The following is a 22862-nucleotide window of genomic DNA, read 5'->3' on the forward strand; positions in this document are numbered from 1 at the left end:
CGTACGCAAAGGGGATAGCATACGATGCACTAAAACTCACTAATAAAGATCCAGGTAACATTTAACATGACTCAAAGGCCTTTTCTTTTCTTTTTCGTCAAGCCGTCATGCAAATATTTTCGCAGTGTGGTGTATTGTTACAGCGCAATGAAATTTGCAGAAACAGTCGGAGAAAGCAACCACGGGTGGCCGGCTTTCTCGCGCGCTGTCGGCAGCTCGCCCGGCCTTTCTCGTTTCTTTCGTTTTTTTCAGCTGACGCGCTTCTGCCCGCTTCCACAGCGGTCTACGTCACAAGTCACATGACCGGCACTGCCAGGGGGATTGCTGGCGTCACGAAGGACTCTTCTCCTTCCCTCACTCACTTACGCGCTCTTTGAATGAGTGGATGATTTTTACGTGCTGCAGATCGCCCGCGCTAGTCGTTCTTTCTCAGGAGCTCATGCATCAGAAGACCCAGGTTTGATTCCTGCCGTCAGCACCTTTTCCCTGAGTTACTTGAATTCATATTATCTGTTGCAGAACACTCTACAGACGAAATGGGGGGTCGCACCTCACTGCTCCTGTAATGAGTGACCCTGATTTGAAGTCCAATTGGACGATTTTTATGTGATGTATGTATGACATCTCTTGGTAATATGCACTACGAAGCGCTATACGTATACTAAGGGTGGACAAAAGATTATGATCAATGGCTTATGACGGGCTCTTTCGTGTTTGATGGGGGCGCGTGCTCGCAGATAGCCACGCGTCACTGAGCTTGCATAAGGGACACGCAAGCATTATCATTTCCTTACAATATTCCTCAACCACGGAGCGAATGCAGTTCAGCCCCTCGAATAAAAAATGGAGGATAGAAATGCACGCAAAGTTTGTTTCTGGTATCCTTATACCGGGCATGACAGAGGAAAAAAAACGTCGATGTAGATGGTTGATTAGATAGTATCAATAACTCTAAAAAAAAAAAAGAAAAAGAAAGAAAGAAATATATCAAAGGTTTACGTACACAGTAAATTGTGTACGCCTGCGGGTTGTTGCATTCTACAGAAAGAACCATTTCAGGGAGGTGGGGTAAGTGCGTCGTACGCTATCGCCTTTGCGTACGTAATGGCTAGCATAGTAGTTCCGCGCATGCGCGAAGCTTTCTTTGTGTTTTGCGCGTGTGCAGAAGGACCGACGCTATCCCTCTATGCACTAAACGATGCAATAAAACACTCACACTTGTGTTTAAAAACTGTTTCAGATGGGTCTTTTGCAGACGCCTTTTCCAACACTGTTTTACACTTTTCAGCTGACTCTGCGGGATAAGAAATATGTTTATATACTTTAAAAAAAAACACCCCTTTTACACACGTTAAAAGGTGTAAAAATATTAGTGAAGTGCACACAGAGTATAATGAAGCGCAGACGACTTCCAGAAATATTAAAAATTAACAGCAACGATTTATGAATGCTTATTTTAAATCAGTATAGGGATTCGGGAAATTATTTGCGCTCATGGAAACGCTTTTTCTTGCGCAGCTGACAGGCCAGTTACCTATTCCAACACTTTAAATGTTCGCGTATTGATAATTAAGGATGCGTTATTTTAATAGAGTGTGGAAGTTCAAGGCATTCATGGAAGTGTGAGCAAGCAATTGACTAGCCATTCTCTAGCGATCGGCTATCTGTGGTAATTAAAAGTTGAAGTGCACTAGTTACCTCAACCAATATGCATCAAGATTTAAGGAACAATGAAATACGCAAATGAAACGAGATTAATGTTTTTAGTAGTCACCTAGTCGCCAGTATTTTTTCATTGTGCCTAATTAATTACTTAGATAGGACTAATTAGCTAACTTTAGACTTTTGGACTCTAGGCTCTTTCGGCGAAAACCCGCGTGTGCATTGTCACGTGCTGTTTTTTGTATTCGTGGTCTTAATTTTTAGGGAAAAAAAAAAGTCACACAGACCGTACTGTTTCACGTGCAACTGTCTGCAACCCGTCGGTGTCATGTGTCCTCATGATTATGTATCACCGTAATGTGAAGCCAACTTAGGCAGGTGAAAAGTGCACCAATGCCGCCACCTGGTCTGTGGCTTGTAATTAGGGTTCCGGGTTTCCCGAAATAGTTCGAAAAACATACTCCGGCAAATTTCTAAGCAATTTGGATTTATCCGAAAGACACCGCTTTTGGGAGGGGGGGGGGGGGGCAGTAAGCGAGAACTCTTCAAGGAAAGGTATGGCGTATTGGCTGGTTGAAGAGGATCGTTTCCTTTTGTGCCGAGATTAGCTCGCTTCGTGGGTTATCAGACCCCGCGACATGGAAGAGCAGCTCTCTGGACCCAGATCCATTGTGCAATCGTCTTTCCCTTAAAAATGCCCGAAGCATCCGTGTAATGCGGGTTAACTCCATCCTTGCCTAAGAGGCATGTTGACATTGGAGTCGCTGAATATGGTGCCCTGTTTAGTGTGTTACTCAACGTGAGGACATCTTGCGGTCATTTCGGCCAGTTCCCAGGCCTACTCGGAAGACGTCCAGAATCTAGGGTTTCCCTTTTCCCGTGAATCATGCTTCCCGTCCTCCTCAAAGTGGACAAGGAGGGTAGATCACATGCATATTGCCTTCCCGCAAGGGCAACGTTGTTCTTGCAACGTAGCAAGTAAAATGGCGCGCAAGCGAAATATGCCAGGCGATATGTCAAGGAATATCCGGATTTCGAGATGTTTATGTCGCCAGGTGATCACATGTCGTTGTCTGCCACGTAACCGTAAGGGTTTTTGCAAGGCAGCTTCTTATGGTTCTTATGAGTATGTCGTTTCACAGCCGTCGCGTTTTATATCCTACTTTAAGTATATTAACTACGTTGTAAAAGCTGAATGCCGAAAAACTCTGAATCCTGGGAAGATAAAAGAGAGTTTTAGTGTACCGTACGCTATCGCCTTTGCGTACGTAAGGGATAGCGTTGGTGGTTCTGCACGCGCAAACCATAAAGAGAGCTTCTTGCAGTGCTCTGAACCACCACGCTGTCCCTTACGTACGCAAATGCGATAGCGTACGATGCACTAAAACTCACTAAAATCCGAAAACCCATAACCCTTCTTGTAATGTAGCACCCTTTTTCTTTTTGGCGAATTTATTGCCTCTTGTTTGTTGCCTTGGAGCTCATTAGATCTTGTGGCAAAGCTCTTTAGTACGAGATATCAAATGAATGGATACGCTCCACCGTGTATCCGTTACGTTGTCTGTTTCATGCTACAAAGATGTGCCTTATGCGAGGTTCAATATGCCCGACCATAATTTCTTGCGCCGAGAAACCAGAGAAATTACGGAGCTGCTAGTAGATAAGTACACAGAACAAGGAAACGGCGCCCAGAGTTATCAAATGAACTTGGGTTATGCCCGCTCGCCTGAATGGCCAATTACAGTAATAGTGTGCGCAGGCGTGTATGCACCCGCTCAAATAAGCAGCGTGGTTACCAGGGAGAGGCACCGGTTCGTTTGGTCGACTCGTTCCCTTCAATAATTAACCAACCTTGGAGCGCAATCTCGTTGCTTCCTCCCCCTTCCCTTGCATTACATCCCTGTTTCACTGTCCTCTTGCTGGGAGGCGCCACAAGCAGTATTTGCATACGTGAGCGTCGAAGTAATGACCAGACAGGCACGTGACTGTGGTGGTCTCCGGAAGATCTTGGAGTAGCTACACTAGTCGCAGGATGACGGTACCCACTCCATAGCGGCTCGAATACTTGAGGGTATGACTTACTTTTTGGATCACCGTCTATTGCTCAGACTTATATTAATATTATTACTTCATGGCAAAACGAATTTGGAACAGCGCGTATACTCTTCGGTGTATATTTGAGACACTTAAGTAGAGAGTACACTTGATCAGACGCTTTAACTCGTTCATCTCTTTGTATTTTCTGTGTGTAAGCGTCCTGGGGGTCGTCAGTTCGACTTCGTCGTGACTCACATCCCCATTTTTTTCATTGTCACGTCGTCACCAGATGAAGCGTTTCTACACGAAAGGTCGTCAATAGAGTTAGATGCTCCTAACCGCCTAAACTTCACTTTACTAATAGTTAAGCAAGGGAACTTATTCGCACGATCTGGCTTGGCAGGCAGCGCTGCCTTCAACAGGACGGTCCTGTTGAAGGCGGCGCTGCCTATATACTGCCTATACTCCCTGCTGCCTAGTTAGTGTGTTTCTTCCTGTGACCTCGTCTGTTTGCAACTCTCACGTTTCTCTCTCACTCACGTGGTCATGCGCACCATTAAACTTGCTCTTTACAAGACAACGAATAAGTGAACCAAGGGTGGAAGTTAACGGAAGTAAAACGTTTGTAATTTATTAAGAAGTCAAAGAAGGGAGTTGTTAATTACATGAGGCTAAGGGTACAAAGTGCTACAGGAATACAGTGGACATTTTGAACGAAGCCCCTCCTCCTCCTGTCTGGAAGTGTGTGCTAAAAAGTGAAAAGTCGGATGACCTCAACTTGGTTAAAAATTGACAAAAATATTAAACTACTAGAAATACACGATAAACGCCTACGCCTAAATTCTACGCCTTGTGAACTTTGGGGTTTGCAAAATACGCAATTGTACGCCTGTACATAGCGTATATACAAACTAATCTACCTGACACATTGTTGTTGTTGTTTTGCTTTCCCCTCTTTTTGCGTGATTTCGTCGCGGAATGCTATCAACGCAGCAGTCATCCATAAATTACTTGTTCACTGGCTCTGCTAATCTGACCTTTTCCTCGCCATTCGACTGAAATGCTGGCTGTCGAGTTACGAGCTTGTAAGGCAACAAGCGATGCTGGCAGCCGCGGGAGAGCGCGCGATGAGTGCACACGGCTGTGTGCGTTCGTAGGGGCCCTCCTTGGTCCGGCAGTCGCCCACGTCCACGGGCAGCCGTCGCCGCCTGATTGCGCCGCAGAGGTGAAAGGGGAGGGAATGGCCTCGTAAAAGGGAAAGCTGCTCCCTCAGATGGCAGTCGGCCGTCGCCGCTGTAGATCTCATTAGCCGTGGTGTGTTTCAGACTACGGAAGAAGGGGATCGAACGACCGCTATGGCCCACGCCACAGGAATTGTTTGGCCCACGCTTGATTCCAATTTGGCTAAAAAAAAAAGAGCTCGCTTCAATGTCAATGGCATTCAAACATGAGCGGTCTGAGCCTACCGTGCACAAAACATAACAGGTGCATAACAGATAGTGGTAATTTATTTACCAATCGCTTGGAGGGAAAAGGCACAGGCAAAAAGCTGCCATGCAGGCATGAAGTCATGGATTGATTTTCGAGAGAACAAATGACAACAGTATATTAGTATATTGTATACTGCTATATATACTATATAGTATAGTATAGTATAATAGCATATACTGTATATTGTATATATTGCATGGCATCAAGAGGAATTAGCCGCCTGGGGGAAGGGGGGACAGGACAGAAGATGGAGAGAAGAACACAGGTCAGGGCGCTAAACTATATGGAACAAGAAACATAAACTGAAAACAGAAGTGAGCCAAACGATGTCCACATTTTTTTGCCTCTTTGTATTAATCAACTTGAACTTTTCTAGTCCGCGTCTGTCTTGTGTTTTCTCGCCGTGAGTTCCCACCTGCGCTTATTGCTCTCTATAATCATATTTATCATTATTATAATCGTATTTCGTGGCCGTCGTATTCCAGTGACCATACGGGAAACTGACTTCAACTTCTCGGCACAAGAACGTGGCCTGGGATATGGAGTGTAGAACGTGTGGATTTGCAGGTCGCTCTACGTGTAACAAATGGGTCCTCTCCTTCCCATCATGTACTATATAGACCACCTTTAATTTCCTCTCTCGTCGTGCTGGGTGAGAGAACAACTTGGGTATTGCGATGATCGTTTTATCCCAACAGTGATTTGATAAAGTTATTCCAAGTGACATGTCTCATAGTGCCTCGATTAGTTGGATAAGTACTGTGACGTCAAAGTAGATATTTTTTGCCGCATTCTATTGAGATATTTACAACTGCATAGATGTAGGCCAAACTTAGACATACTACTAGTACCAGGAGACACGCAGGGGCAGCTGAAACTGAAAGTTTAGCCGCGAGGGAGGATGGATAAGAGACATGCACGTAGTTGCATGTAGTAGCATGTGCATGTTAGTTCGTCGGGAGCTACGTGCGTTGAATTAAGACTGAGTAACCGTGCGTGTGCCACACTGGGCTACCCAGTGAGTAACGCGGCCGGTGAGGAAACAAAATGGCGCCGATAGCTAATCCTAGTACGTTGGTGGCGATATTCAAAAGTAAAGTCTATTTGGTGGCTCGAGTACAACCTACATGACCTTGTTTAGCAGCTACCACAGTCGACTTTGTCTCTCGTGACTTTTAACCTTCAGCCTCAGCCGGACATAAAGTACAGATAGTGCATCTGTATCTGTACATATCCAGGTGCATCAAGAACAAGGGTAAAGCGTAACGCGGTGAAGAGAAACGCTTCAGTGGCAGTTTCTGCAGTGCCATGGAAGTGGGCATGAGCACGCATAATTCACTGTTCATTTTCTTGCTATACTGAACCTGACGAAAACCAAGTCAGCGAAAAGCATGGCATTGGACGTCGGAGAAAAATGTGGCAAGCTGGTTTCGACGCTGCACACTAGATGTTGAGCACACGATGATGGGTATACTTATTTGCAGTTTGTGCAAGGGCAGCCGGTCCTTGATTTTTTAGTAGTCCGCTAGCCCCATCCCAGCGATTCTTGAGCTTTGCGTAAATGTTGTGGGTTGTGGTTCGCGAAAAATATTACCGCATGAGCGATATTGTGAATGGCAGGAAACAATGTCAGGCGTTGCAGCTTTGTCCCTATCACCGATGTTGTGTCTCCATAGTGAAAAAGCCTGAGCGTGGGCAAAAACACAGAGGCAAAACGAACACAACAGCTGAAACCAGCGGCTTGTTTAATTTTCAACACGACAAAAGAGTATACACTGAGTGCGTGAGAAAAGGAGAAGGGAAAGGTGAAAAGGCTCAAAAAGGAGAAAGCCGAAGAAAGGCCAGAAACATTGAGTTCTTCCACCAGCCCACCCCATCACCATCCAATGTATGTGTGTTTGTGTGTGTTCCACCAGCTTGCCTGTACCTACGCGATTTTATTCGATGCTGTGTTTACGTTTTTAAGTTTATTAGAAGGCGTTAGGTTAACTTGCCTACTCTTTACACTTACGTCTGCAGAATACATTTGTTTTTGCGGACTACATGGCGCATTCATGCTAAAATCAAGAATAGCTTAAACTGATGTGACAATGCATGTACCTCACAATTGTGCTTTGCGCTACACCTCGATGTGTCACCACATGTAAGCTACATCAATATCTGAACGCAGTAAAGGAGTGCAATATAACAATGAGGTAATCGCAGTGATTCAAGGTGACGGTATTGTTAAGTCGTTGTTCATATCTTTCAGGCTCCAGTAATGCAGAGGCCTCAAAGACCACGTGGGTGCTTCTAACGCCCGCACAGCCCTTGATGTACGTTTCAGCGCTTTTATGATGGTAAGCGTATCTTTCTATTGTCTTTACATTTTCCTTATTCATTCCGAATAGTCACGTTAGAATTCAGCTAACGCAAGGCATGAATTGATGTGTCCGATAATGTTCCGTCAGTAAGCGTATGTATTTATGTTAGGTCGTCCGGTGAGACGCTCAATCTCGAAAAGAGCATATTATAGTCTGCTTCCTATATCCTTCTGTGAGTGCCGTCACCTTCCCTGTGACATTTTCTCTTCTCCTATACGAACATTCATTTTGCTTCGTTAGAGCGTTGGACGCAGACAAATAAAGCTCAGCCCATACAAAACATTATGCTAATATTCAAGATCATGCGTGCTGTCATTTGTGATAATGTCAGCCTTTTTTGGTATAGGGGTATCTTTTCCAAAACTGATACTTGCATACGAGCAAGATACACATCACTAGACAAGCACCCGGCATTCACATGCCGCACCTATATGCTTGGGGATTCACTCCTGTGCCCCGTCAACAAGTTGCATTTTGCAATTTCACTGTGTGATTTTTTATAGGCATTCACATGCGCACCTGAAATCAAATTGAAGGCACACACATACAAGTGTGCTCCACCTGATTGAATGCTCATCATTGCCTCACATAGTGATTGCGAGTTCTCGCACCATTAAAATTTCTGGGAGGGATTCGCAGAAACAGCGAATAGTGAGTCACAACGACCACATGTGTATATATTCGTTTTGCAACATTTCGAATGGTGATTATGTTTTACATGTTATATCCATAATCAAATTTGACTGCTTTTGTTCGTGACATTAAACAACGAGTAATAGATTTGAGTTTGCTCATACTTTTTTCTTTTTTGCTCATCTTATTGTCTGGTTGTTCGCCTTATATATACTGTTGTTGCGGCGGTGCGTCGTGTATGTAAGATGCTTCTGCAATGGCAGGGATTCATTTCCGTTTTGGGGAAGCACATAAATACAGAAATTCAATATCTACACAAAGGCGTCTTCAAACAATTTACCGTGCTCCAAATCGGAAGGACACAATGGCGATTTTCGATCGCACTATTCCCAGTTTTCTGTGGCGCTTTCATCGAATGTCACAGTGACCCTGTTGATTGCCCTCACGGAACGCTGTTGTGTTTGCGTGCGGCGAGTCTTGCAATTTCGTTACCATTCACATTTTTCCATTCCGGGGCAAAACGTCGTAACAAAGTAGGAATGCTGCTGAGGAATAAGCTGGTATCTGCAGATATATCGTGTTGGACCTGGAGACCTGCGGCGGTGTCATCCGACTCGCTACGGTTACTCTCATATCGTTCGTGAGCATTCGAAGCATTCAGTGGTACATCCAACACACTCAGTGGCCACTTGGATAGGTACACCCACTCTTGGTGTCTGAACCACTTGGATACGTCGAGACATGTACTACATCGAATATCTGCGGAGCTTACGGAGCTTACCATCCCGACGCAACACTGTCTGCTGATCTGATGGCATAGATCCTGGGATGGGCATAAATACACTTTTGGGGTATTTAAATATGGATTGCATGGACCGACTTTCCATTGAACGAAAACGTCTCCTTGACTCTCAGGAGCAGGGAGAGGGGTACTAGACAGGACGGACACGGGACAAGAACCGACGGCGACTCAAGACCTGCTAATGAACTCGTTATCGCTTCTTCCACTTTCTCTATGTTGAATAGTGTTCATTTGCTGGTTTTTAGTCGTCGTTGTTTGTTCTTGTCCCCTGTCTGTCCTGTCCCCCACCCCCCACCCCACCCCCCGCTGCTCCTCGGACACAAGGAGATGTTTTCGTTCAATAGTATACACCAGCTTGCTTGCCTCCACTACCTATGTTCATCGACTTTCCATCTTCAGCGACGACAGTGAAAAAATGTTTAGTGCGCTGCAGCCCTTGTCCTGAGTTCCCAGTGGGAGACTGAGTAGAATTGCCGCTAAAGGTGTATTTGAAGGGTTCCCTTTTGACACCAGGCTTTGTCAAGTGACGCAAGAGGGTCCCGAATCACATTTTTCCCAGATTGGTGTTATCATTTCTCTCCACGCTTCCAAGACTGAAGCAACGGGGCGGGGGGGGGGGGGGGGGGGGTGATGCCCTCATTCGCACATTGTGCTGTTTTCTAGAAGGACGGAAAAATCCCCGAACACATGGGATGCCGTGACCTGTACCAGCTCCGGTGGCGCAGCGGTAACGCGTGCGCTTGGAGACTGGGAGGTCCGCGGTTCGAATCCGCGGGCCGGCTGTGCCGTCTGGGGTTTTTCCTGGGTTTCCCTCAGATGTGTAATAGGCGTATGCCGGCACAGTTCCCCTGAAGTCGGCCCATGGACGCAGCTATCCTCCCCCCGAGCGGATTACGCTCGGTCTTCCACTTCACCCTTTCCTCTCCTCCTCTCCACCACCTTTCCCTTCCCGAGAAACATGCCGCCTAATCAGGCAGGCAGACCTCTCGGGTTCCTCCCAACGTGTGACACACACTCCGTGACCTGTAGTCTCTAACCAAGATACCCTTCATCGCTGGAGGCTAACACTGTGGAACTTGAGAGAAGCCCACAAATACGGGAGGATGAGATATGTGTATTTAAGTGTATTTTAAATATAAATACGCCTAGAACGGTATTTAAATATAAATACATTTTTCTTGCCTGTATTTAAATACGTATTTTAAATACATGTATTTATATTTTAAATGCTATTTTAAATACAATGTATTTAAATACTGCCCATCCCTGCGAGTAGATCCTGCTGCTGTTATGGGGTTTCCCCCATTAATGAGAAGAACATGCCCTAGCCTAACTCGCCGCTGTGAGAAGCTCCAGCTCGCGTTCCTGAACACAGACGAAGTTTGTTTGTTTGTTTGTTTTTTTGTGTGTAGAAATTGTGGCATAAAATACTGTTTTTCTAACAGTGGCCTTAGGGGTATATACGGTGGATATAAAGGGGTTTATGAGACTCGCGACGGTGGTTAGGAAGACTGCAGCCATTAAATGTTGGCTTGCTGGTATTAGGGAAGATAGTGTATTCCAGGAAATGTGTGCCACCGACATGCAGTGTTGTATTGATGACTTCTTGGATGAGTCACCATACGATGTACATTTTCCTGCTATATTGACAGCAAGACGGCTTTTCATGTCGCCGACGTCGTATTCTAGCCGGACGGTCCTAATCGTGAAACACGAATTCGTCGAACTGGGTAGCCCATTCGACTCATAGGCCATGGACGACCATGATGCCAGCGTCTTGTTCTTTGGCTGACACCCTAGGAACTCCACATCGACGCTTGCACGTACGGGCGGTTATGCTTGCACACTAACGTTTCAAGACGCACTTGTGTGCACAAATATGCGTCTACCACGGTTGCCAGGTCAAGGTCCTGAAAATGTCGCCAGCGCGCCTGGAAAAGTAGCCAAAAGTGACCAGTCTTCCTCGTGCGCCCAGTCATCTCATGTCTATAGCAGCGTGCAGGCATCAGGTCGCACGGAAGGACCTCCACTAAGCTAATGTAACCTCGGATGCGGAACTGCCACTTGCACTAGGACACATGCGATATACAGCGAGTCGTTTAACAATGAGTACTTTTGTCTTGGGGTGCGAGGTTCTTAGAGTATATGATACGCTCAGAAAGAACGACATCATCAGAGACGTGGATATATGGCCACGTGAAACATCAGTAGAACACGAAACATGACTATCCTAGTAGTCAGTAGAAAATCAAAGCGTAAAGTAACGAAATCTGTCACTCCTGATGGATATCTGTGACGTCAGTCATTTGGAACGTACGTAAAAAACTGATGCAACGCAAAAATGACTGTAACGTTATAAAAAAAGAACAAATGCCCGGCACATTCGTTAGTTATTTTGTTGCCACTGACTGTTGTGACTGTTTAGGTTAGGCTACTGACTGTAGGTTTTTATTTTTCACCTGTTTTCTTTGGACTAAAGACATTAAACCGATTTAGACGACACAAGGCATCTATACATACTATACATATATTCATCGTCTACATATTCACATTCATATTCATCTGCATTTGTTTATAAGAAAATAACTGACAAAAATATGTGGTCAAATTATGCGCTGTAATTATCGTCTTTTTTCTTCGTTGATCATAGTTGTCTCGCGACGTAAAGCTTAGAGAAAAGAATTATCATAGACATTATTATTTCCCTCTCTCTCTCTCTCTCTCTCTCTCTTTTACTTTGACATTTTGATGTTTTTCACCTGTTTATTCTGTGTTCTTTTAGAGCGGCCTTCAGCTAGAACGATGGCATAAAAAACAAAAATGGCGTCTACGCTTCCATTGATCGGATCTCTAGACAGCGACAAGTGTCACTTTTGTGTTGTTATTCGATTTGAGCGTGTTCCTAATAAACTGAAAATAGTACGAGTTCGAATCGAGTAGTACCATTGTGATTTTGAGACGTATTGCAGTTGTATGATAACAAAGTGTATGGGAAAGAAGCCTCACCATCTGAAGAATCGTGCAAAGTGAAGGTGAATTTTTAGAACATGATAGGAGAGAGCGCACTCAAAAATAAATGCTCGGGAAATGGTGTTATTCAGAATATATTTAATTCAAAATGCAAAGGGTCTTTACAATGTTCTACTTTTATTTCCGACCTGCCGCAGGTTCTCCAACAGACAGTAAATTATACAAATAATCAGTGATGGCCAGTAGTTAACTACATGTAGTTAAACTACTAGTTAAACTACCTGATTGTAGTTAAAAAGTAGTTATCAACTACTTGCAGAAATGTAGTGGCAACTACTAGTTAAACTACTATTTTAAGTAGTTAACTACAGTAGTTAGGTTACTGAAGGCGCCAACTACTTCCGATTTTGCCGCAAGCTTTACGGCACGATTGTGCTTCCGACTTTTACCTTGAGCTACTTGTTTGATGAGAGCGGAGGTGCAGAGCAATTGTGTCGTGCATGTGTACTAAATCTTCACTTTTAATGCTTGTCTAGTGAAGCCTCATTTGCTGTGAAATACTTCTGCAACTTAGTTTATCGCGTATGCACAGAAAGAATCCCGCCGCAAGCTTTGTATTTGACGATCGTAGCAATCGCTTGAGCCAAAGTTTATTATTGCTTGTGATTCATATTTAGGTGTCCAAGAACACTACAAGGGATTGGTGTTGGTGGAACACGTTAAGTAGTTATAGATGTAGTTAAACTACATTGCAGTAGTTAAAAAAGTAGTTTTAACTACTCCCCTGAAAAGTAGTTGAACTACTAGTTGAACTACTCAATCACAAAGTAGTTAATAGTTATAGTTAAACTACTGTAGAAGTAGTTAGCGGTCATCACTGCAAATAATGGATTGTTATATTAATATTATCATCCTGGACGATTACTGTCTCTTTATGTCGTTTCGTAGCGTGCTTCTGGCTCAGTAAGTAGTTTTATTCAATATTATCTCAAGGTTCTAAAATGTGGCCTCGTGCTACTGGCCACTGCCAACGAAGTGATAATGACACCGTTGCTAAAACGCCGCCGGGGCAATGCACCACTAGGCAATACTTCGGAGTAGCCAACTACCATGTCGAGTAAGAGGCATCATGCAGTTTACATGCAGCACACGAAATACATACCAGGGAATGGCAGTAATAGTAATACTTTGTATTATAATACTATTACTGTAATACTTTTGAGTATTTGTATTATGTATTATAATACTCATTTTTGAAATGTATTTGTATCTGTATTATAATACACAAAACGAGGTATTACATGTATTATAATACTTTTGAAGGTGTAATACTTTCCCAGAGGTCGTAAGTTCGACCTGCAAAGTGTCACCCGTGCACTTTATCAGTAATTTTTTGGGTCCCACAAACATTTGAACACGAACAAGGCTCCTATTACAGTGTTCCCCTGCCCCAAATTATCCCAAAGCAAGTGACTTTGCGGCCAGAGGTTACTGGAGGTTTCCTCGCATTCCTTCCACTTCAGAATCCGTAAGGATGAGTCATACCTGTACAAGCCCTTTGTCTTATGAAAGAGTGCGTCCAGTGCAGCTAGTCACCCCTGTATGTGGTTGCACTATGGGCAGTCACAGGTTTTTGAACGGCCCACATTTTATCGTCCAGAGTGGATGAAATCAGGGCTCTGCCACAGTGAGAGCAAGTTGTTCACTGCGATCGAATTGATCAGCGCTATCTGATCTTATTCGGAAAGATCAGGCCATGTGCAAAAATGTAAGCGTGAATAAAACGTCATTGGAGAATGATTGTCTCGATAAGTAATGGGCATATATCTAAGTAATTCTTCTGTTCTTTTCCTTTTTTTCTTCCCAAGTTAAGTATATTACAAGCGTATTACATGTATTACTCGTGTAATACACAGAAGTATTAGTATTATGTATTATAATACTCATTTTTGAAATGTATTTGTATCTGTATTATAATACCGATTTCTAGGAAGTATTATGTATTACTATTATAATACAAAATATGAGTATTACTGCCCATCCCTGATACATACCCATACAATGTTGCCCATGACGTGCGACTAGGGTGGCAAAAAAGAAAAAAGAAAAAAGGAAGCTACTCCATAGAGGATATTCGAGAGGTGGTGTTTGGTGTTTTGGTGCTCTATGTCACAGCATCAAATAAGGTATTCGAGAGGAGAGGGAAGATGAGGTAAGGGACGAACGAATAGAGGATGAGTGTTAGCTTCTTTGGAGCTCTCTGAGTGTCACGTTACCAGAGAAGGGAAATCAAAGGGCTTTGCACACGCCACGGTGGGGGCCATTTTGGCACCTTACGGGCACATCTATCCGGGTACTCCGAAAGTAACCTGCAAATTGCAATGTGGACAACTTTAAAACCGCAACAGGAAAACTCGCTCACATAAAAAAAGCGTCACATCCCTGGCCCCCGGCTACAGCTTCACTTTGCGGCGGAATGTCGCCTCCTCTAATTCTTTGTGCGATTCCATCCTACGTGAAGAAAACTAGAAAAGAGTATAGGGGCATCATAGCATGGCCCACTGCGCGGCAAGCACTTCCAGCGTCAGTCTGAAGTTCCAGACCACTGTCGGTAAATCGCTCGTTAAACGTTTCATTAGAAGATCAGTTGTCGTAACTTTCCCAATTCACCAAGTGTGAAAAGTTTGCTTCAAGCTCTTTCGTACATACAAGATATTGACATACAGGGTATTGACCATCTACATGAACCTCACGATTTCTTACGAAAGACTTTCGTTTACTGAATTTGTCATCCTTATAAAAGCAGGCGCAGAGGTAATCGCGAGTCCGTGTAACAACACAAAATAAGCGATTCCGGATAGAGCACAGGGAACACTAGAAACTGAAAAGAGAAAACTACGGAGAAAGCAGAAGCTTGCCCGTCACACCCGATGGTGATACATTATTCGTGTGTGTGGTATATTTTTAGGGTGTTGGGTAAATTTTTCTTCTCTCAAGTGTGCAGGTGTGAAAGCGTGTGTGGTAGACCATTTTAAAGAAATTATAAATTTGACGCAGCTCCATGCGTCAGCCATTATTTTCCACACTTTGACCTAAACTAGTAAATGTCATTCATCTACACTGTCGTTGTTTACAACGAATTGAATGACACAGCTTTCTACAAAATACCATCAGACGCGAGAGCGTACCTGTCGGAGACCAAAATCTCTTGTCTGCTGTTTTGCGCAATAAGAGCCTCCGACATGCGCAACCAGTTCCAAGACTACGAGCTGAAGCCACGTGCGCGAACCGCAGCACCACCGCCACCTGAATTCGGCTTCGAGCATCTGCTTTGCAGACTAAGTGTCGCCCTCTGTTATAAAAGTTCTTCACCGGCGCATCTGATTTCTGTTTTTAAAGTGGCACGACGATCTTTTTAAGTACCATTATAAAAAAAAGAGCGGAGACGCGGGAGGGATATTGATCGGACAGAAGTTGTAGTTTCCGATGTTTCCTACAGATGGCGCTATCATGGTACAGCATTCTTTATTTCGCGTTCTTAGTGTGCTTCCTGCTTTTCTTACTTTCTTAGGTGGATACGAGAGGGAGGGCAAAAAAGAGAATGATGGATCGCTCCTACCGCTCTTGTTAGAGGTGCAACTTTAGCGCACCGAAAGGCGTTCTATGGGGTGCAACTTGACGGGTTGCCATTTTGCTCTTGCGGGTCTGCCGCATTGTCTGTGCCGCTCCACGATCTTTTCTTCTTTGTCTTGCTTTTGTAGGAAATGAGCGGTTATGCGTGCCGTCACACACTTGATGCATTTTAAGCAATGTCTCCCAAAGAGAGGTTTCACAAGAACAAGTTTTCCTGACGGGCTACCAGCGCTCAGCGTTGAACACATGTCCCGCGAAGTTAGTGCGTAATGTACAAAAATAAGTTGCTCCTTATTCATGCTGTGTCTTTGAACTCGCTCACACAGCAAGGCGTAGATGCCGAAGCTGCTTGAGGTGGTCCACGATTGGCTTTCAACGCCTGTGCCACTGTTCGAACATTTAACAAATGCAGTTGAGCTTTGAGAGCAATAGTAACAACAAAGAAATGAAGCAAGATTCACGACTGGTTGACGCACAGGTGCAACCATGTGTACAACCTAGGAAGCGGGCCGCAAAGAAGTTCGTATTCCTTTTAATTCCATAGCACTCCACCACCAAGGCTCGAACCTGCTGAAATTAAAGCTGACAGACCAACTGGGATCCATTTGGTAGCTCAACTCCTTTTCTTCCCTCCCCTACGTTTCTTTTTCTTTCTTTTTTTTTTTTTGCAAAACCACGTTTTGGGTCAACCCCCGGCTTCTGTTTGTGAACTTTTTCACACAATTTCTCCTCGTTTCATGTGCCTTGATTTGCGAACGCAACGTCCCATAGGAATGATATTGGATAAAGAAGAATCCATTTACAGTCTCTTTTACAGCATTATGTTTAGTTCGGATTGACCTTACCCTTTAAACTTAAAGGAACAGGTATAGTCCGCGACTGCCATTACCGTGTTCAGTAGTGGTCACGGCTGTAGGATGTCTGCACAGGCAAAAAAAAAAAAAAAAATAAATGAAGCATAATTCAGAATTAGAATTTGCTTAAATTGTGAATTAATTCAATTTTGAGTACATTCTGGAAGATGAATTTTGTGCGACGGCATTGGCAAATTTAATCTTGCTTAATTCCGGCAGGTAACTATTAAGGACACGACCTGTTGCACTTCCACCACTGAGATCATCATATTGCGCGCGTTTGCATGTCAGTTGATTTAAGGCAAGTTCTACCCGTCGTTTAGTAGGCTTTTTGATGAGTCGCTGCAGTAAGCGGGCAAAGTAGTGACAACCAGTGGCTCCGTGAATAAAAAAGAAAAAAAAAAGGCTGAAACGCCCTCTCACGCATCGCTTTCGTTCACAGTACCACCTGTTGAATGTGGTGCTGGACTCTCTGAACTGAAAGCCAGAGAGCTTCAACTGTACCAATTTCTTCACCTCATCTCTGCGAAGGAAGAAACGACGTCTCCGTCTATGTTGTCCACTGGTCATGCAGACGGTTAACTGTTTGCTTCCGCGCAAGCAGTTTATTGTTTCCCGAGCCTTTCAAGTTCTTTTTTGTAGTAGTTATACGTCGCCACTACAAGGGCATCCTCAGCTTTTCTAGCGAAATGGAACGCATCGTCGTTCTAAGCTGCGTTACAAAATGCAAGTTTATCCAAGCGGCGATAAGGAGGCATCTTCTATCACGACACCTTCGTTCACACCATCTCCGGTGATGTCCAGCGGTAGGTGGAATATCGCCAGTCTTGCCAGTGTCCTAACTTTCCTTCCTAGTCGGTATTGTCAGACTTTTCCAGTGGCCTCATTAAAATGGAATCCCGTTAATGGGGTAGTGTTACCAAACCAGTTTGATACGTTTCGAACGACAATTGCTTGATGTGAGGAGACTTGGAACAAATTCGTCTCCGGAATATAACCACGGATTGATTTCTAGTAGTGTGCTGCTTTGCTTTGTATGCCCCCCCCCCCCTTCCCCGCAGAACAGTGCGAGCCACGGGTTTGGCGGACGTGCCATCTCTTAGCGCGCGGCCTCCAGGCGGCGCCACTCCACTTCGTCGGCGTTGCTATAGTGCTGACGTCACCAGTGTGGCGGAACGACAAATGGTGCACATTCTTCCGATTTTCCTTTCGTTCTTTGGGGTGATTTCTTGTAACTTCCTTTAGCGAAATTTTCTGCCTGTCCCATTCCTCGGTCAAGATGTGGTGAACGTTTTCTATAAGTTAAATCCAGCGCTCTACTGACTGTCAAACGTCGCACAGACGCCACAATAGCCCTCATATTGCCCGCATTTTCGTCCCTTTTTTGACGTGCAAGGTCCTACATTGTCAGGAAATGATTATTAATTTTCGTCCTTTTCGGGACTAAATGCATTGCCACGGCAACATTGCACGGAAGTTTATGAACTTTAGGCACTATTTGCAGTGCAAGTCGGGGGATCAACATTGGAGCAAAGGGTGCTTGTACGTTGTTGTGCGTTGTTGTACGTGAGGCCAAGAACGGCAAGCCGGTTTTCGTCACCACCACCACCACGTTGTTTCGGCGTGACGCCGGCGGTGGAAGGGAAGGAGGAGTGAAATATTTGTGGAAAAACTAATTTGGGATACGTGGTTCGTGCAACATCCTAACCGCACTACCTGTCGAGGAGCAACAAAGTTGCTTGCTTCCAAAATTTTATGGGCGAGTTCGCAATCGTTTAGTACGACAGTTCTCCGAGAGAGGGTGCGACTACGGTTTCTCAATGAAATGGTGTAGTGAGCATATTTTCTTTCTCATACTCCACTTTCCCTCTCTCAGCCGAAGTCGAGGAGGGTAATAATAATAAAAGATAAAAATAAAAGAAAAACGTCTGATCGATGCTCGATCAATAATGCACTCGCTCTTCTCCTAGTGGCGAAAAAAGAAAGAAAGCCTGGCAAAAAGTCGGGGAAAGGGTGACCGGGAAGGGGAAGGAATTAAATATGGCGGCGGCGGCGGTATCGGGATCTGTCAAACTTGCATGTTTTGCACATGCGCGCGATCGCGTCTTTGTTGCCCGACGGAGACAATAGATGGCGGTCGTAGTTCGGGCGGTGCGAGGTGTCGGCATTTCATAACCGGGGGCCTGCCACTCCGAGAGCGCTAGTATTTAAAAGGGAGGCGCCCAGGAGATGGTTTTTGGGAGACCTTCGCTCTCTCTGCGCTAGGGATATTTGCGTCGGCGGCGCGTTTGGATTTTGCGGCGACGCGCGCTCGCCGCGCGTGCCGCCCGCACATCCGCTTGTGCTGGTGTACTTGTGTCTGGCGGTGCTTTACTGTACGCAACATGGGACACGCCACAGGTAAGCGCGCTTTCCCTCAATACAATCACCTGAAGGAAAGGCACAGACAGAACCTCCTCTGTGCCTTTCTTAACAGGTGCGCTTGTGCAACTTGGTTTCTGACATTCCGAAATGTAAAAGAAAAGAATAACAAAAGTAATGATTCAGTCCGGGGAGAACAGTCTAGGTGTATTCTGTGCGAAATTTTCACCACGAAAATGTTTTGTTAGCGTGATAATTACATGATAATGTTGACGCTAGGTTTCCTGCGACAAAAAAAAAAATAAAATAAATAAAACATGTTACCTGCAGCATGGTGAGCGAGGAATCTGGACAAAATAACAGAAGCAGGCCAAAAATAACAGAGAAGCAGAAAATGAACAAAAAAAAAAAAGAAAAAGAAAGAAGAATAAATGAAAGAATGAAGGAAACAGGAGAACAGAAAAACAATGCGGTGAAGTTTTCTTTGGGCGGCACAAAATTGCATGTGACACGTGCATGTCTGCAGTGATTCTACGATCGCCACCTTGCAGTCAGTTGCTCGATAAATTTGGGGCAGAAACAGTTTGTTGTGAATACAATAATGAGGCAGACAAAATAACGTATATGTCATGTCAAATTTTATTTGACATTGACAGAGCATTTAAAATAACAGGATTTTAGCATTCCATGATAGGGCCGTGGAAAATATTTGCGCCGATATTTTTGTTTGCGAAATAGAGCCACGAAGAAGGCTAAATTAAAATCCGCACGCGTTCCCTTTCAATTGCAACGGACAGAGCTCTACATCCTGCGATAACCCATCACGAAATCTGTTCTCATGTACGACACAGCTGTGTTACCCTGTGCGAGAGGCGCGCTTTCCGACATCGACACCCGTAACGCCGTTGTCACGGCATCTCTAGCTGTGTTTATCTGAGCATTGCTCCACGGACGGACGGCAGTGTGTTTACGGTCCGGTCCGACGCTCAGTTTATTCCTCCCACATCCAGTGGGCGCTACCACCTCTGCGCCAAACACCAGTCTACGCGCTCCTGTGTGTGCGGTATTGTATTTCTGACGCGGGAGAAAGTCGCGGGGTCGTGCGCACCAGGCAGTGGCGTTTTATGAAGTTCAGGGACGTTGACCGACCTCGGCGACCGGTTTCCAAGAGAAGGTTTCACCATGTCTCAGTGGTAGCCCTCTCTTGACCAAGGAAGGCGTGCAAATCATCACTACGTGAACACGACTGTTACTCAAGAACTTTAAATCTAAGCTTCATTACGTGATTTGGAAGAAAAACACGAACGAAAGAAGCAGGAGTAATGATGCAAGCAAACTGCTAAAAAACGCATCAAGAACAAAACCGAAACCGTCTGCGCGGCGCGCTCGGCGCGTCCCCGAAAGTAATTGCGACCAATGAAAGGCGCTGAGCGTCGGCGTCTGCGCGCGTCGTCATTGGCTGGCGTCGGCTCTCTCCCCTCCAGCCGAATTAATTACACCACCCTCTTTCCTCCTCCCCCGCGCCCAACCTTGGCGTGGGTCTCAGTCGCTGCTTGGAGTGCTTACTGCGCGGTGTTCTCGCTCGTGCCGCCGCCGCCGCTACTGCCTCGTGTTTTCCTGCGTGCGTGCGTGCGCGTGCGCAGAAAGTGTCTGCCGCCCATTCGATGGACGCATTCTGCTCACTGCTTGGATTTAACGGCATCAACGTCGCGCATGATCGTCAGGTGGTCCCCAGCGTGAACCCTCTGTGACGCCGCACGCTCCCTACCCGCGTCTATGGCCAGCATTCGGGACCCACGTGGGAGTGTGCGGTGGTGTACCGGACGGCCTTCCAACTGGCTGTCAAATGGCCGATAACGCACTTCATCGACACCCCTTTCCGTCGACTTGCTGACAGACCAGCAAGTTGCTGCACAGAAAGCCGGTAAGCTGTGGTGACCAGTGTTCGACAACTCAGTTGGACGGAAATGTTTTTCTGGCTTTTTGCGCCAAGCAGCTGTCCTGCACTTGTGTACGGTTGCTGACAACTTCGTGCACGCACGGACTTGTCGCCAACCGCGTACATGTATTTCCTGATTGTCAAGTTTGCTTCATGGACATTATGTGGTCGGGCAAGTGGTGTCATTCGTCTGACCAATGACACATTTGTCGTAACCCCGACGGTCTCCAGAATATTTCTTTTTTGGGGTTATTTGTGTTCACATCGACAACGGGAGTACTCTTGTTCGCACGAAACAGTCCAAAACACAGCGCAGTGGTGATTGTTGACTATCACATATCACATGTGGGCTCTTTGATGTAAAATGATCCTCCGATTTATGTTTCAGTCGCCAGGTATCAAATGTAGACATCCTCCATTGCATATCTCGAGGCAGAGCAAAATCCATTTTGTGGAGTTTTGCATTCCATTCTCCCACGACAGCCGAACACCAAATACGTCATATGGTGTATGCGCTGTCCTGCATAATAGTCTACGAGTGATGTTAATTTTCGAGCTTCTCGTCCATCCTCGGTTTGATTTGCTCTTTTCCACACGTCACTAAGCTTGTCTGATGACACTACGACAGCTGTTCAGGTGCTGGCGTGGGCTGCGAGGCTCCAATTATCGTGTGATTCCCCCTTTATTGTTTCTGTGTTTACAAACTGGAGTGGTGTCTTCATGTAGAGAGCTTAACGTGTCTTTCTGACGCATCTGACGTCTAGGTCACATTCCAATTTTTTGTCTTCTGCGGCTGGCTTTTAAGATGGTGGACAGTTAGCTAGTAAGGTGCGTTCGCAACCTAACGTTTTCAGTGGATCGATGCAATTTGTTCGGGTATACGGAGCAGGTTTCACATTCCTCTCGTCGATATGCCATGGTGAACATCTGTGCAACTTATGCAACTTAGAATACATGTTTGCGCTTGTAATGCCCATCTTGACAGAATGACAGGTGTTACTTGAAAAGAAAGCAGGATCTAAATACGTTGCTCCTGCTTGAAAGAGCACGTCGCAGACAGATGAGTAAGGGCCTGCTCAACAAACTTCACATCTGGCTGTAAAAGTGTCTTCCACGTACTGGGTTTGACAAGCCTCGGGTCACATTGTCTCGCTCAGTCTCGAGTCTTTAAAACTTGTGGAGCTGCGTAGCCATGCAGTGTTTTACCACTCTACGTCACCCGTGCGCTAGTTCAGTGGCCCCGACTTTAAAAATCTTGATTCCACTCGTTTTTTTTCACTACATGGCAGACATACATCGCATGCATTCCCCTGCAACACCTGCCAGGAAGTTGAGCGATATTGTGCCTCCCCTACTTCCGGTACGAAGGGTATGCCGTAGGTTGCAGAGGTGGAAGCATTAGCACCCATGGTTTCCGTCAAATTCTCATTCGTAGCTGAAAGAAACGCGTTTTTAAAGGGCTTTGCGATTACCTTCTAAATGTCTAGTAAGTCAGTACGTGACCTCGTCGTATCCCGTTCGTTATCCAATCTTTCGCAAACTTTGTCCGATTTCGAGGCATTTGGGTGCGGTGCGTTTTGCTGTAACGCCTGAAGACGAACGAGCTAGACAGTCCAGGAGATTCAAAACCAGACTGGAGCATATTCTGTAATTGTTTCTGTAGCGGTTCTGAACCTGAAGCATGCCTTACATAATTCTCGTGCCACATTTCTTTTTGTCGCTATATCGTGGTTTCATTTGAGGGCGTCTTGGTTCAGCTCTGTAGATGGTTCATGTCCGCCTCATCGCTTTTGAATCAGGGCAGCTGTTCGCAAAGAACGTCTCCTAGAAAGAAAGGAATAATGGGAGGAAAAGAAAGGCACTGGGGTTTGATCATCGGTGTCATGCGAAACGTCCGACACTCCTGCGCTGCCGTTACCTCGTTCAGTGTGCACAAGACGTTGCCTGAATATTTCATTTTTGTTTGAATGCACATTAGTCAGCACGTGTTACTGGTGACATTTTCAACATGGTAACCGCTTCTCCCACACTTTCATCGTCTCTTGACGAAAGATGCAAGTGATTTCAAATTCCGTGATGCCGTCTCGTCTATGCGACTCGTATATCCCACTCGCGTC

General features: G+C 45.3%; 1 protein-coding gene across 8 annotated transcripts in view; it reads left to right on the plus strand.

Annotated features, from left to right (window-relative positions):
• The window catches only part of LOC135378039 (zinc finger homeobox protein 4-like), a 253994-nt gene that overhangs the window by 99067 nt on the left and 132065 nt on the right, over positions 1-22862 (plus strand). For 6 of the 8 annotated variants that reach the window (XM_064610870.1, XM_064610877.1, XM_064610874.1 and 3 more), the window contains one exon: positions 7442-7529. The gene's annotated coding sequence lies outside the window, so the exon portion shown is untranslated. Of the gene's footprint in view, positions 1-7441; positions 7530-18652; positions 18846-20345; positions 20731-22862 lie in introns of those variants that run through there. The other 2 variants (XM_064610876.1, XM_064610875.1) reach the window with 2 other exon arrangements.

The sequence above is a fragment of the Ornithodoros turicata genome, chromosome 1 (assembly GCF_037126465.1).
Source record: "Ornithodoros turicata isolate Travis chromosome 1, ASM3712646v1, whole genome shotgun sequence".
NCBI classification, from domain to species: Eukaryota; Metazoa; Arthropoda; class Arachnida; order Ixodida; family Argasidae; genus Ornithodoros; species Ornithodoros turicata.